Source organism: Bufo gargarizans, chromosome 1 (genome assembly GCF_014858855.1).
Source record: "Bufo gargarizans isolate SCDJY-AF-19 chromosome 1, ASM1485885v1, whole genome shotgun sequence".
Lineage (NCBI taxonomy): Eukaryota > Metazoa > Chordata > Amphibia > Anura > Bufonidae > Bufo > Bufo gargarizans.
Genome location: NC_058080.1, coordinates 344,753,158 through 344,765,406, shown reverse-complemented (window position 1 = coordinate 344,765,406; position 12,249 = coordinate 344,753,158). Strand labels below are relative to the sequence as shown.

The 12,249-nt window shown below is 45.1% G+C and overlaps 1 protein-coding gene across 2 annotated transcripts in view; it reads left to right on the top strand.

The window, feature by feature from the left end:
* The window catches only part of TIMM44 (translocase of inner mitochondrial membrane 44), a 311,940-nt gene that overhangs the window by 158,747 nt on the left and 140,944 nt on the right, over nt 1–12,249 (top strand). The gene's annotated exons all lie outside the window — the stretch shown is intronic.

Below are 12,249 nucleotides of genomic sequence, written 5' to 3'. Positions count from 1 at the left end.
ATTTGCTAAACTATTAGCCCTGAGACTGCGCCCCTGCATTCCAAACTGTATTCATAGAGAACAGGTGGGATTCATCCCAGGACGAGAATCCTGCGACTACGCCATTAAGTCCATTAGTTTGATATCTAAAGCTAAACGGTTAAAGAGCCCTTTATGCCTGCTATCGGTCAACGCAGAAAAAGCCTTAGACAGGGTCAGTTGGCATTTCCTGTAGAGAACCTTAACCCATATTGGCTTGGGTTCCAAAATGGTGCACAGAATTATGGCTCTGTACACCTGCCTCACTGCCCGAGTACGTGTCAATGGTACACTATCTTATCCCTTTCCTATTTCAAACGGAACACGCCACGGTTGCTCCCTGTCCCCGTTCCTTTACATACTAGTCATGGAATCTTTAATGCCCTACGAGCTAACGAATCGATCAAAGGCCTCCGTTTTGGTTACGTAGAACATAAACTCTCACTGTTCGCCGATGATCTACTGTTATACCTAACCTCTCCTAGAATTGGCCTCCCCTCTGTGTTAAAAGAATTTGAGATTTTTAGCTCGCTATCCAACTTCAAAGTTAATATCCCAAAATCTGAAATTCTAAATATCACTCTCCCTCCCAGAGAAGTCTCCACGCTCAAGAATTCCTTCCTGTTTAAATGGTCCCCACTCACGCTTAAACATTTGGGAATACACACATCTCCGGATCCTTCCCACCTGTTCAAGCTCAACTATTTTCCCCTAATCCATACCATCGAAAATAACCTTCGATCCTGGTCAAACTTAAATGTCTCCTGGTTCGGCAGGATCAACACCTTAAAGATGGACGTCCTGCTCAGGCGCCTATATTTATTTCAGACAATCCCTTGCCGGGTTCCCTTCTCTTATTTCACTCTACTCAGAAGAATAGCTTCTCGTTTTGTTTGGGATAGGTCCAGGCTAGACTGAACTACAACCTAATAATCCGATCAAAGACCCAGAGAGGCATGGGTTTGCCCAACTTTTTGGCATATTATAGAGCGGCGGTCGCCAATTGCGTAATTGACTTCACACACAAACTCAACACGAAACTATGGGTGGAGTTGGAGCATGCTCTGGCCCCAGGCTTGATTCCCGAAAAACACCTTGAACCAATTGTCCACCCAACAGTTCTTGCCTTTTCTGTCTTCCATAGTGGATACTTGGATTGGGTTCGCCTCCAAGGCTAAATTGGCCACAGTCCCTGGTCCTCTCACAAGCCTATCTGGCCACCCATCACTACCCCCCAACCTCATGGGCCTACCCTCTTTTGGGCTACAAGCCAAGCCTCAGGTCAGAGTCAGAGACATACAGTACAGACCAAAAGTTTGGACACACCTTCTCATTGAAAGAGTTTTCTTTATTTTCATGACTATGAACATTGTAGATTCACACTGAAGGCATAAAAAATATGAATTAACACATGTGATATTATATACATAACACAAAAGTGTGAAACAACTGAACATGTCATATTCTAGGTTCTTCAAAGTAGTCACCTTTTGCTTTGATTACTGCTTTGCACACTCTTGGCATTCTCTTGTTGAGCTTCAAGAGGTAGTCACCTGAAATGGTTTTCACTTCACAGGTGTCCCCTGTCAGGTTTAATAAGTGGGATTTCTTGCCTTATAAATGGGGTTGGGGCCATCAGTTGCCTTGTGGAGAAGTCGGGTGGATACACAGCTGATAGTCCTACTGAATAGACTGTTAGGATTTGTATTATGGCAAGAAAAAAGCAGCTAAGTAAAGAGAAACGAGTGGCCATCATTACTTTAAGAAATGAAGGTCAGTCAGTCCGAAAAATTGGGAAAACTTGGGGACACTTTCTAAGTGCAGTCACCAAAACCATCAAGCGCTACAAAGAAACTGGCTCGCATGCGGACCGCCCCAGGAAAGGAAGACCAAGAGTCACCTCTGCTGCGGAGGATAAGTTCATCCGAGTCACCAGCCTCAGAAATCACAGGTTAACAGCAGCTCAGATTAGAGACCAGGTCAATGCCACACAGAATTCTAGCAGCAGACACATCTCTAGAACAACTGTTAAAGGGCTTCTGTGCCCCCACTAAAGTCTTTTATTATTTTTTTTGGGCTAGTTAAATTCCTTATACTGCGATATATGAAAATATAATGGTGTTACTTACTTTCCTTCAGCAGTTTCTTATAAAAACAAACTTTTATAATATGTAAATTTGGTCTCTACCAGCAAGTAGGCCGTCTACTTGCTGGTAGCCGCCGCAAAAAAATGACCCCCCTCGGCGTGTAGATTGACAGGGCCAGCCGCGATCTCCTCCTCCGGCTGGCCCTGTCAGCATTTCAAAAGTCCCACACCTGTGTTCATTCGGCGCAGGCGCTCTGAGATGAGGAGGCTCGCCTCCTCAGAACTCCCTTAGTGGGCCTGAGCCGATGACATCACCGAAAGAGAAGACTTCATCGGCGCAGGCGCACTAAGGGAGTGCGGAGGAAGCGAGCCTCCTCATCTCAGAGCGCCTGCGCCGAATGAACACAGGCGCGCGATTTTTGAAATGCTGACGGGGCCGGCCAGAGGAGGAGATCGCGGCTGGCCCTGTCAATCAACATGACGAGGGGGCGTTTTTTTGCGGCGGCTACCAGCAAGTAGACGCCCTACCTGCTGGTAGAGACCTAATTTACATATTATAAAAGTTTGTTTTTATAAGAATCTGCTGAAGGAAAGTAAGTAACACATTATATTTTCATATATCGCAGTATAAGGAATTTAACTAGCCCCCCCAAAAAAATAATGACTTAGTGGGGTGACAGAAGCCCTTTAAAAGGAGACTGTGTGAATCGGGCCTTCATGGTAGAATATCTGCTAGGAAACCACTGCTAAGGACAGGCAACAAGCAGAAGAGACTTGTTTGGGCTAAAGAACACAAGGAATGGACATTAGACCAGTGGAAATCTGTGCTTTGGTCTGATGAGTCCAAATTTGAGATCTTTGTGCGACGCAGAAAAGGTGAACGGATGGACTCTACATGCCTGGTTCCCACCGTGAAGCATGGAGGAGGAGGTGTGATGGTGTTGGGGTGCTTTGCTGGTGACACTGTTGGGAATTTATTCAAAATTGAAGGCATACTGAACCAGCATGGCTACCACAGCATCCTGCAGCGGCATGCTATTCCATCTGGTTTGCGTTTAGTTGGACCATCAATTATTTTTCAACAGGATAATGACCCCAAACACACCTCCAGGCTGTGTAAGGGCTATTTGACCATGAAGGAAAGTGATGGGGTGCTGCGCCAGATGACCTGGCCTCCACAGTCACCAGACCTGAACCCAATCGAGATGGTTTGGGGTGATCTGGACCGCAGAGTGAAGGCAAAAGGGCCAACAAGTGCTAAGCATCTCTGGGAACTCCTTCAAGACTGTTGGAAGACCATTTCAGGTGACTACCTCTTGAAGCTCATCAAGAGAATGCCAAGAGTGTGCAAAGCAGTAATCAAAGCAAAAGGTGGCTACTTTGAAGAACCTAGAATATGACATATTTTCAGTTGTTTCACACTTTTTTGTTATGTATATAATTCCACATGTGTTAATTCATAGTTTTGACACCCTATATCTCTCATATACGCCATACTGAACTCTGGAGAGGTCGGGGACAACTCGGAGGAGCTCCCTGCTCCGGCTAAGAAACTCATACAATCCTGGGAGAGTGATCTGGGATGTTCACATCTGACCAGTGGAAGAGATCCTTACTGTTTGCCCATAAGTTCAAGGGGCACCATGTTACACATCTGGTGGGACTGTCCCAGGGTTGCCTCTCTGTGGAGGGACATATTCAAGCTTTGTCACGACTGTGACTGATCCAGACAGGTCTGGGAGGATAAGGTCGCAGCGACTTGCTACTCGCGATAGCTTGTGAGTTTGCTCCGTGGGCTTTCTCCCTACCATCAGACTCTCCGGCCTTACGATCAGTGGAGGAGTTTTTTGAAGCCCTGGGTCTCGTATATGATGACCCGGACAGGGTCTCACTGGCTGAGTCTAAGCTACGTAGACTTCGGCAAGAGAACCGGTCTGCTGAACTATATTGTTCCGAATTCCGTAGGGCTACTGATACATTATGGAACGACTCGGCCCTTAGGAGTCAGTTCTGCCAGGGGTTGTCTGAAAATTTTAAAAGACGCGCTAGCGGTATACAAGGTTCCTGGGTCTCTTGAGGCGGCCATGTCTCTGTCCATAAGAATCGACAGACGACTCAGGGAGAGACTATTAAATTCTACAGAGGCCTCTATAGGGCAGGGATCGGTTTGTTATGATCCAGTCGAACCAATGCAAATAGGGGGCGCCACTAGACGGGTGAATGCTCCTAAGGTCCGCCGTAGGTCAGAGGTTTGTTTTCGTTGTGGGGGGAGGGGTCATTTTGTAAAGGTATGTCCCTCAGAACCCAAGAGACTACAAACAAAGGAGCCGCCGGAACTAGAGTCCCCAGATTGTGCGGAGGATAACAGTCTGGGCGTATTCGTTTCCTCCATACGCATGTCTGTTTTTGTTGTCCGCTACCGTTGAGGCGGGCAATAAGACTGAGATCTGTTCAGTCTTTTTGGACAGTGGGGCGGGGGTCAACTTGGTGGATTCACGGTTTGCTCAGGCTCTGGGTTTTACTCCGGAAACCGGTACGCAGAACTATTCCTGTTTTTGCCATCGACTCCTCCCCTCTTACTCAGAGAGAGTTAACTCAGATCATCCATAATATCCATCTGCAGGTAGGGGACCTCCATAAAGAGCACATCTCTTGTTATGTCCTGGACGGTCTTCCGGCTCCTATGGTATTGGGGCTTCCCTGGCTGGTGACTCACAATCCAGTGGTGGATTGGCAGGCCGGGGAGATTGTGGAGTGAACATTGTAAGGAAAACTGCTTGAGTAGTAGGTGCTCTACACTCTCTGTAACATCTCTACCTGCCTTTCTGTCAGATTTCATGGATGTGTTCTCTGAGAAGAGTTGTCAGGGGTTACCACCTCCTCGTCCATATGATTGCCCGATTAATCTTTTACCTGGGGCAAAACTACCTAAAACCCGGTTATACAATCTTTCCGGCCCGGAGAGAAAGGCTATGCGGCCTTGCCTGGATTTCCGGGAATTAAACCGGATAACTATCCGAGATCCCTATCCTCTTCCTCTCATTCCCGACCTCTTTAATCAGGTTGCTGGTGCTAAATGGTTCTCCAAAATGGATCTCGGAGGAGCCTATAACCTGGTTCACATCAAAGAGGGGGATGAGTGGAAGACGGCTTTTATTCTCCGGAAGGGCATTATGAAAATCTGGTTATGCCATTTGGTCTTACTAATGCGCCTGCGGTGTTCCAACATTTTGTCAACGATATTTTTAGTCACCTTATCGGGAGATTTGTTGTGATATATCTTGATGACATCCTGGTCTATTCTCCGAATCTGGATACACATAAGATCCATGTGAGACAAGTGCTGCAGATATTAAGGGCCAACAAATTGTTTGCTAAATTAGAGAAATGTGTGTTCGCCGTAAAAACTGCCATTTCTGGGGTATGTGTTGTCAGATTCAGGTTTCCGCATGGATCCAGAGAAAGTCTGGGCGATTATGGACTGGGATCTGCCTGAGAACCTGAAGTCATTGCAACGCTTCCTGGTGTTTGCGAATTTTTCTAGAAAGTTTATAAAGAACTATTCCTTGGTGGTCAAACCACTGACGGACATGCACCGAAAGGGATCAGATTTTTCCAAATGGTCACATGCAGCCAAAACTGCCTTTACATCTCTGAAGGAGAGATTTACCTCGGCCCCTATTCTCGTACAGCCGATGTCTCGCTTTCTTTTATTGTAGAGGTTGACGCATCAGAGGTGGGGGTAAGAGCGGTACTTTCCCAGGGCCCGTCCCCTGGTGAATGGTGTCCGTGTGCTTTCTTTTCGAAGAAATTGTCTACTGCAGAAAGGAACTATGATATTGGCAACAGGGAACTTTTGGCTATTAAGTTGGCCTTTGAGGAGTGGCCTTTTTTGAAGGGGCGGCTCATCCCGTCACGGTGATTACTGATCACAAAAACGTATTATATCTGGAGTCTGCTAAACGTCTCACCCCTAGACAGGTGGTCGTTATTTTTTACTAGGTTTAATTTTGTAATAACCTATCGCCCGGGGGCAAAAAATACTAAGGCGGATGCATTGTCTCAAAGTTTTCCTGGAGGGGGTGATGTTGATGTACCAGAGCCTATTTTGCAAAAGGGGGTGGTGGTCTCTGCATTACACTCAGGTCTAGAGGGGAGGGTGTTGGAAGCTCAGGGGGGATGCCCCGCCCTCCTGCCCCTCGGGTAAACTGTTTGTGCCAGAAAATTTACGCCTGGAGATACTAAAAGAACACCATAACTCCACACTGGCAGGACATCAAGGTAGTAAGGCAACCTCTGAATTAGTGTCTCGTCGGTTCTGGTGGCCTAAGTGGCGCCAGGAGGTGTTGAATTTTGTGTCTGCATGTGCTACCTGTGCTCGTTCTAAGGTAGATCATACTTATCCGGCAGGGCGTCTTTTACCTCTGGCCATCCCCAACAGGCCTTGGACGCACCTATCAACGGATTTCATTACAGATCTACCAGTATCAGCGGGGAAGACTGTTATTCTTGTAGTTGTTGACAGATTCAGTAAAATGGTGCACTTTATTGCTCTTACCGCATTGCCTAATGCTAACCCACTGGCTCAGGTTTTTATTGACCACATCGTGAAGCTTCACGGGGTCCCTTCCGATATTGTTTCGGATCGTGGTACCCAATTTGTTAATAAATTTTGGAAAGCTTTTTGTTCTTGTTTAGGGGTTCATCTGTCGTTTTCTTCATCTTTCCATCCACAGTCCAACGGTCAGACTGAACGTACCAATCAAAACCTAGAGACATATTTGAGATGCTTTGTTTCCGAAAATCAGGAGGAATGGTCATCTTATTTACCGTTAGCAGAGTTTGCCATTACTAATCGTTGTCATGAAGCCACTGATAAGTCACCATTTTCTGGTGCGTATGGTTTCCATCCTCAGTTTTGTACGTTTAGTGAGGGGGGGCCGTCTGGGATTCCCGAGGAGGAACGATTTGCGTCTTCACTTTCATCAGTGTGGCAGAGTGTGTAAGAAAGTTTGAAGAGAATTGGTGGTAGATACAAACGTGTGGCTGATAAGAAGCGCTCTGAAGGTCCGGACCTTGGGGTGAATGACTTGGTGTGGTTGTCTACCAGAAATATCAAGTTGAAGGTTCCCTCGTGGAAACTAGGTCCGAGATTTATTGGTCCTTATAGGGTAATTAAGATCATTAACCCGGTGGCTTTTCGTCTGGAGCTACCTCAGACTCTAAGGATCCATAATGTCTTCCACAGATCTCTGCTTAAGAGATATGTAGAACCTCCTGAACCATTGCTCCACCGGTGGTTGTTGATGGCAGTCTTGAGTTTCAGGTAGAAAAGATTGTTGATTCACGATATGTTCGCCGCTCTCTTCAGTACCTGGTGCACTGGAGAGGTTATGGTTCCGAAGAGAGAATGTGGGTGCCAGCATCAGAGATAAAGGCGGACAGACTCATTCGGGCTTTTCATAGGTCCCATCCGGAGAGGCCTGGTCTTGAGGGTCCGGTGGCCCCTCGTAGAAAGGGGGGGGGGGTACTGTCATGACTGTGACTGATCCAGACAGGTCTGGGAGGAGAAGGTCGCAGCGACTTGCTACTCGCGATAGCTTGTGAGTTTGCTCCGTGGTTCAGGGTATGTCATCCGTGTTTTGCCTTATGAACCTTTTTGTCCTGACTGGGAGTTTGTAGGCATCCATCTCAGGTGAGTCCAGTCTGCCACTCCCAGCTACTATATTGGTTTCAGTTTAACTTGCAGTCATTGCCAGATATAGTCCTTACTTCCAGTGCTATTCTGACCTTTGAAGGAGATCGTTTGACGGTATTGCTGTGGAGCTCTTGTCTGGCGTGGACTGTCGTTATTGGGATCACCTTCTCTGCTTGTGACTGAATAAGTCTATCTCTGCTATAGATTGATTGTTTGTTGCTATCTTCCCCTGTTGTTCTCCTAGACATGAGTGATGGTGACTAGTGCTCCCATCTGCCTTTCCCCAGTCTAGTCTTGCTAGGGTGACTGAGGGTTTAGGCATCCTGCTCGCCGCACGGGTTCACACCCCGTCTAGGGTATCGGAGCAGACAGGTGCCAGCTTAGGCTTAGTCAGGTGTGGCCGTTCAATTTCACATCCGTAGATAAGGGTCCCCCTTCCCCTCCGTCTGGTGCGACACGACTGCTGCTGGGATAGCGGTCGTGACAAGCTTCACAATTATCTCTATAGGTCCTCCATCTCCGCAGATAGCTCTCCTATCAGCCTTTCCAGGTAGAATCAAATTGGTAAAGAAATGTATTCTTAGATTCTTTATTATAGCAATGCACTAAATCATTCCTTGGGCGCTCAACGGAAAGTCTCCATAGAATCACATAGATAACGGCCCTGGATCATTTGGCGAGAATGGAGGAGATGGGCGCTCAGGACCAGGGAAAGGGTCCTGAACATTCCAAACAATGGGAAGCTTGGTATCAATTCCGTGCATCGGCTAACTTTTCAGGCTGGTTAACCTCAGGTAGTCTTGATTAATCTGCTTGTATTAGACCTACTGCTCTGAATTCTTAATTGGGCTACTAGTCTCTCCTTCTTTCATTTTTCCTTCCCTCCCCCTCCCTTCATTCCTATTTCTTTGTCTTGTCTCCCCCTTTTTTCCTTTTACCACCTTTTTACTAGATTGATGTTTCTTGATCTTTAACTGTATGAAAATATTGTATATGAGAAACATAAACCTCTGTTTCACTGCATTTCCTGCATACTTTGGGTTTCAATAAACACAAATTGAACAAAAAAAAAGCTGATAAATTCAAATTTAAAAAATGGGGAACTTTTCCAAGCTTTCTGTAAATTTGGGAATTTTGTTTATAAATAAAGGGGAAACAGATTGTAATTCATGTTGGTGGTAAATTTGAGTCAGTGTCACGAGAAAACAGTTTCAGAATCGCTTGGATAAGTAAAAGTGTTTATTACCACATAAATTGAAACATGTCAGATTTGCAAAATGTGGCTTGGTACTTATGGTGAAAACTGGCTTGGTTTTTAAGGGATTAAAGGTGTTAAACAATACCTAAATTGCCTCTCAAAATGCCCAGGCACCTACATCGCTCCTGATGCCCATACGGCTGCCGATTCATCTTCCAATAGAGCGCCACAATGAGCCTCCGTAGCATCGTGGTTGACACTAGAGAGCAGTGTCTGACTGGGGTGCCTAGGGCCCACCAGAAAAATTTATTTTAGGGCCCACCGTACAGATATTTTCAAAGATTACCTGCTCACACAGCAGCAAGATGATACCAGATGATTGATTATGGGGGTCCCTGCAGCAGCTTTAAAAGTTAGGTCCTGGGAAGAAGAGGACACTGGTAGCTTTCTTCTTTAACTAGAAGTCATTTCAACTCTTACCGGGTCCATAGTAATAAACTGGGGAGTTTCTTTAATAACCTAGCAAGTGTTTTATATGAACATAGGCTGGTAAAGGGGCTGTACATTGAATAGATGTATGTAGTGCAGTAAGTCTACTGTGTTATGTACCACTTGTGCAGGGGGTGGGAAAGTAGGGGCCCACCGGGGGATTCACCTGTACCCCTGTGGGCCAGTCCGAGCCTACTAGAGAGGCTTGTTCCCGTCACAGCCTGCGATTGGCTGCCCCAATCTTCATTGTTCCCCTCGCGTCACCAGATGTTTTTATCCAGGTGACGGGGAGATGCGTCAGCGGGCGTGTGGACATCGGGACCGACGCGTAGTAAGTATAATCTGCATGAGGCGCCTGGGCATTTTGTGAGGGCATTATAGGTGTTGGGTAACCTCTTTAAAAATAGTGCAGCAAAACATATTCTACAGCCTGGATAAACACTTGGGCACCAAGTGAGTCGTAAGATGTTGTAGTTGATATGTTAAAAGTAGCACACATGGGCAAGCATAAGGCCCCTTGCAGACAAGCGTTTGTCACGCTGCAAGTGCGCAGCACAGCTCCGGCCTCACCTCCCAGCACTGACCGGGTCATATGGCATTATATTGATTTATGATGCTATGTAACCCTTACAGTTCTGGAATGTATTGGATAAAACTGGCAGCATTATGTCAGTGTTATCTAATACTTTCCAGAACTATAAGGGTTACATAGCATCATAAATCAGCATAATGCTATGTAACCCCCAGCAGCGCTGGGAGTTCAGCCGGGAACTGCAGCATGACAAACGCTCGTCTTTAAGGGGCCTATGGGTTTAAGCGACCTCGACAAGGGTCAGTTTGCAATTGCTAGATGACTAGGTCAGGGAAACTCACTCCAAAATAGAAGTTATGATTGATGTGTGTGGGTATGAAGGATAGCCTGTTTGGTCTAATCTCACAGAAGAGCTACTGTAGCACAAATTGCTGAAAAAGTAAAAAAGGGTTATTCTGACCTATGACATACATTTTTTTATGATCAGAAATCTTTTTTATCATTCAGAGTGTAAATCTATATAAATTTGGTGTCATCATAATTTTAACTACTCCCAAGATAAATCTGTTATTTATTCCTCATAACAAACATCATAAAAACAAAGCCCACTAGTGGGAAAACTGTGGTGTCTGTTCTCTGAAGCCTCAGAGAGTTTTGATATCTAATTTATCAAAGAAACCAGAACATGAGGCACATAATAATCTGTGTGATGAGATCCTAGATACTGGTCAACATAGGCATTGTTTTTCAACCATTCACCCCAAAAAAATGTTTGCCTTGGGAGTGTGTGTTACACTGGCAAAGTAAAAAAAAAAAAAAAACTAATTAATGATATATTGAGAGAGATACTTTAAACTGATGCACAAAGCAGTCCATGGTTTTGACATGCCACCATTCAAATCTTGTCCAAATATACTTAAAGCATGTCCTTAATTTGCCTTCAACAGCTGTATGGCATGGGGTGTGGATTTACCCTATCATTGGGAGGTACAGAGAGAAAATTCAACAGTATGTAGCCTCCTTATGGGCTTTCACATTACTTATACACTTCCCAATTCTCTTCTTTCATTCTATTTCCTCGGACAGTTTGATAGGCAGAATAAGCAGGAAGCCCCCCTCTTTAAAGAAGTGCTACAAAAAATGTTATTCTCTGACATGCTATAAAGGTACATGTGTCTGTATTAGTGAGCTAACCCGCTACCCTCTGCTTCTCGACTGTCATGTGACCAGCAATCAGACTCTCCAATTAACATAACTTATGTGTGGACAGGAAGTCAGTTTCTCTATGTATTCCTATGGGAGCCTCACTCTCAGTCTCATAGGCATGAATAGAGAAGTAACTGACTTCCTGTCCTGTGTCAGTTGGCGATCAGAGTTGGTCACATGACACAGCTAAAAATTAGAAGGGAGGGGATGACTCACAAATAGTCACGGATGAGTTCTTCTTTAATCATATAATACTTCTAGTGGCCCTGAGAAATATCTATCAACATTGGCTGAAGCCAACTCCTACAGTTAGTTGATAGAACAGCTACAGAAATTATTAAAGTGTACCTCAACTTATAAATAAACTTTACTAAAACCTACTGTAACATAAGGCCGATAGACATTTCTCCATCCAGTTCGGCCTGTTATCCTGCAAGTTGATCCAGAGGAAGGAAAGAAGAGAAAAAAATAAAATAAAAAATGTGAGTTAGAAGCCAATTTTCCCCACTTTAGGGGAATAAAAAATTCCTTCCGGACTCCAATCAGACTAACTCCCTGGATCAACGACCCCTCTCTAGTAGCTATAGCCTGTAATATTATTACGCTCCAGAAATACATCCAGGCCCCTTTTGAATTCCTTTATTGTACTCACCATCACCATCTCCTCAGGCAGAGAGTTCCATAGTCTCACTGCTCTTACTGTAAAGAATGCTTTTTTATGTTTGTGTACAAACCTTCTTTCCTACAGATGCAGAGGATGTCCCCTCGTCACAGTCCTGGGGATAAATAGATGATGGGATAGATCTTTGTACTGCCCCTGATATATTTATATTTATATATATAGATCTCCCCTCAATTGTCTTTTTTTCTAAAGTGAATAACCCTAATTTTGTTAATCTTTCAGGGTACTGTAGTTGCCCCATTCCAGTTATTACTTTAGTTGCCCTCCTCTGGACCCTCTCCAGCTCTGTCTGCCTTGTTTACAGGAGCCCAGAACTGTACACAGTACTCCATGTGTGGTT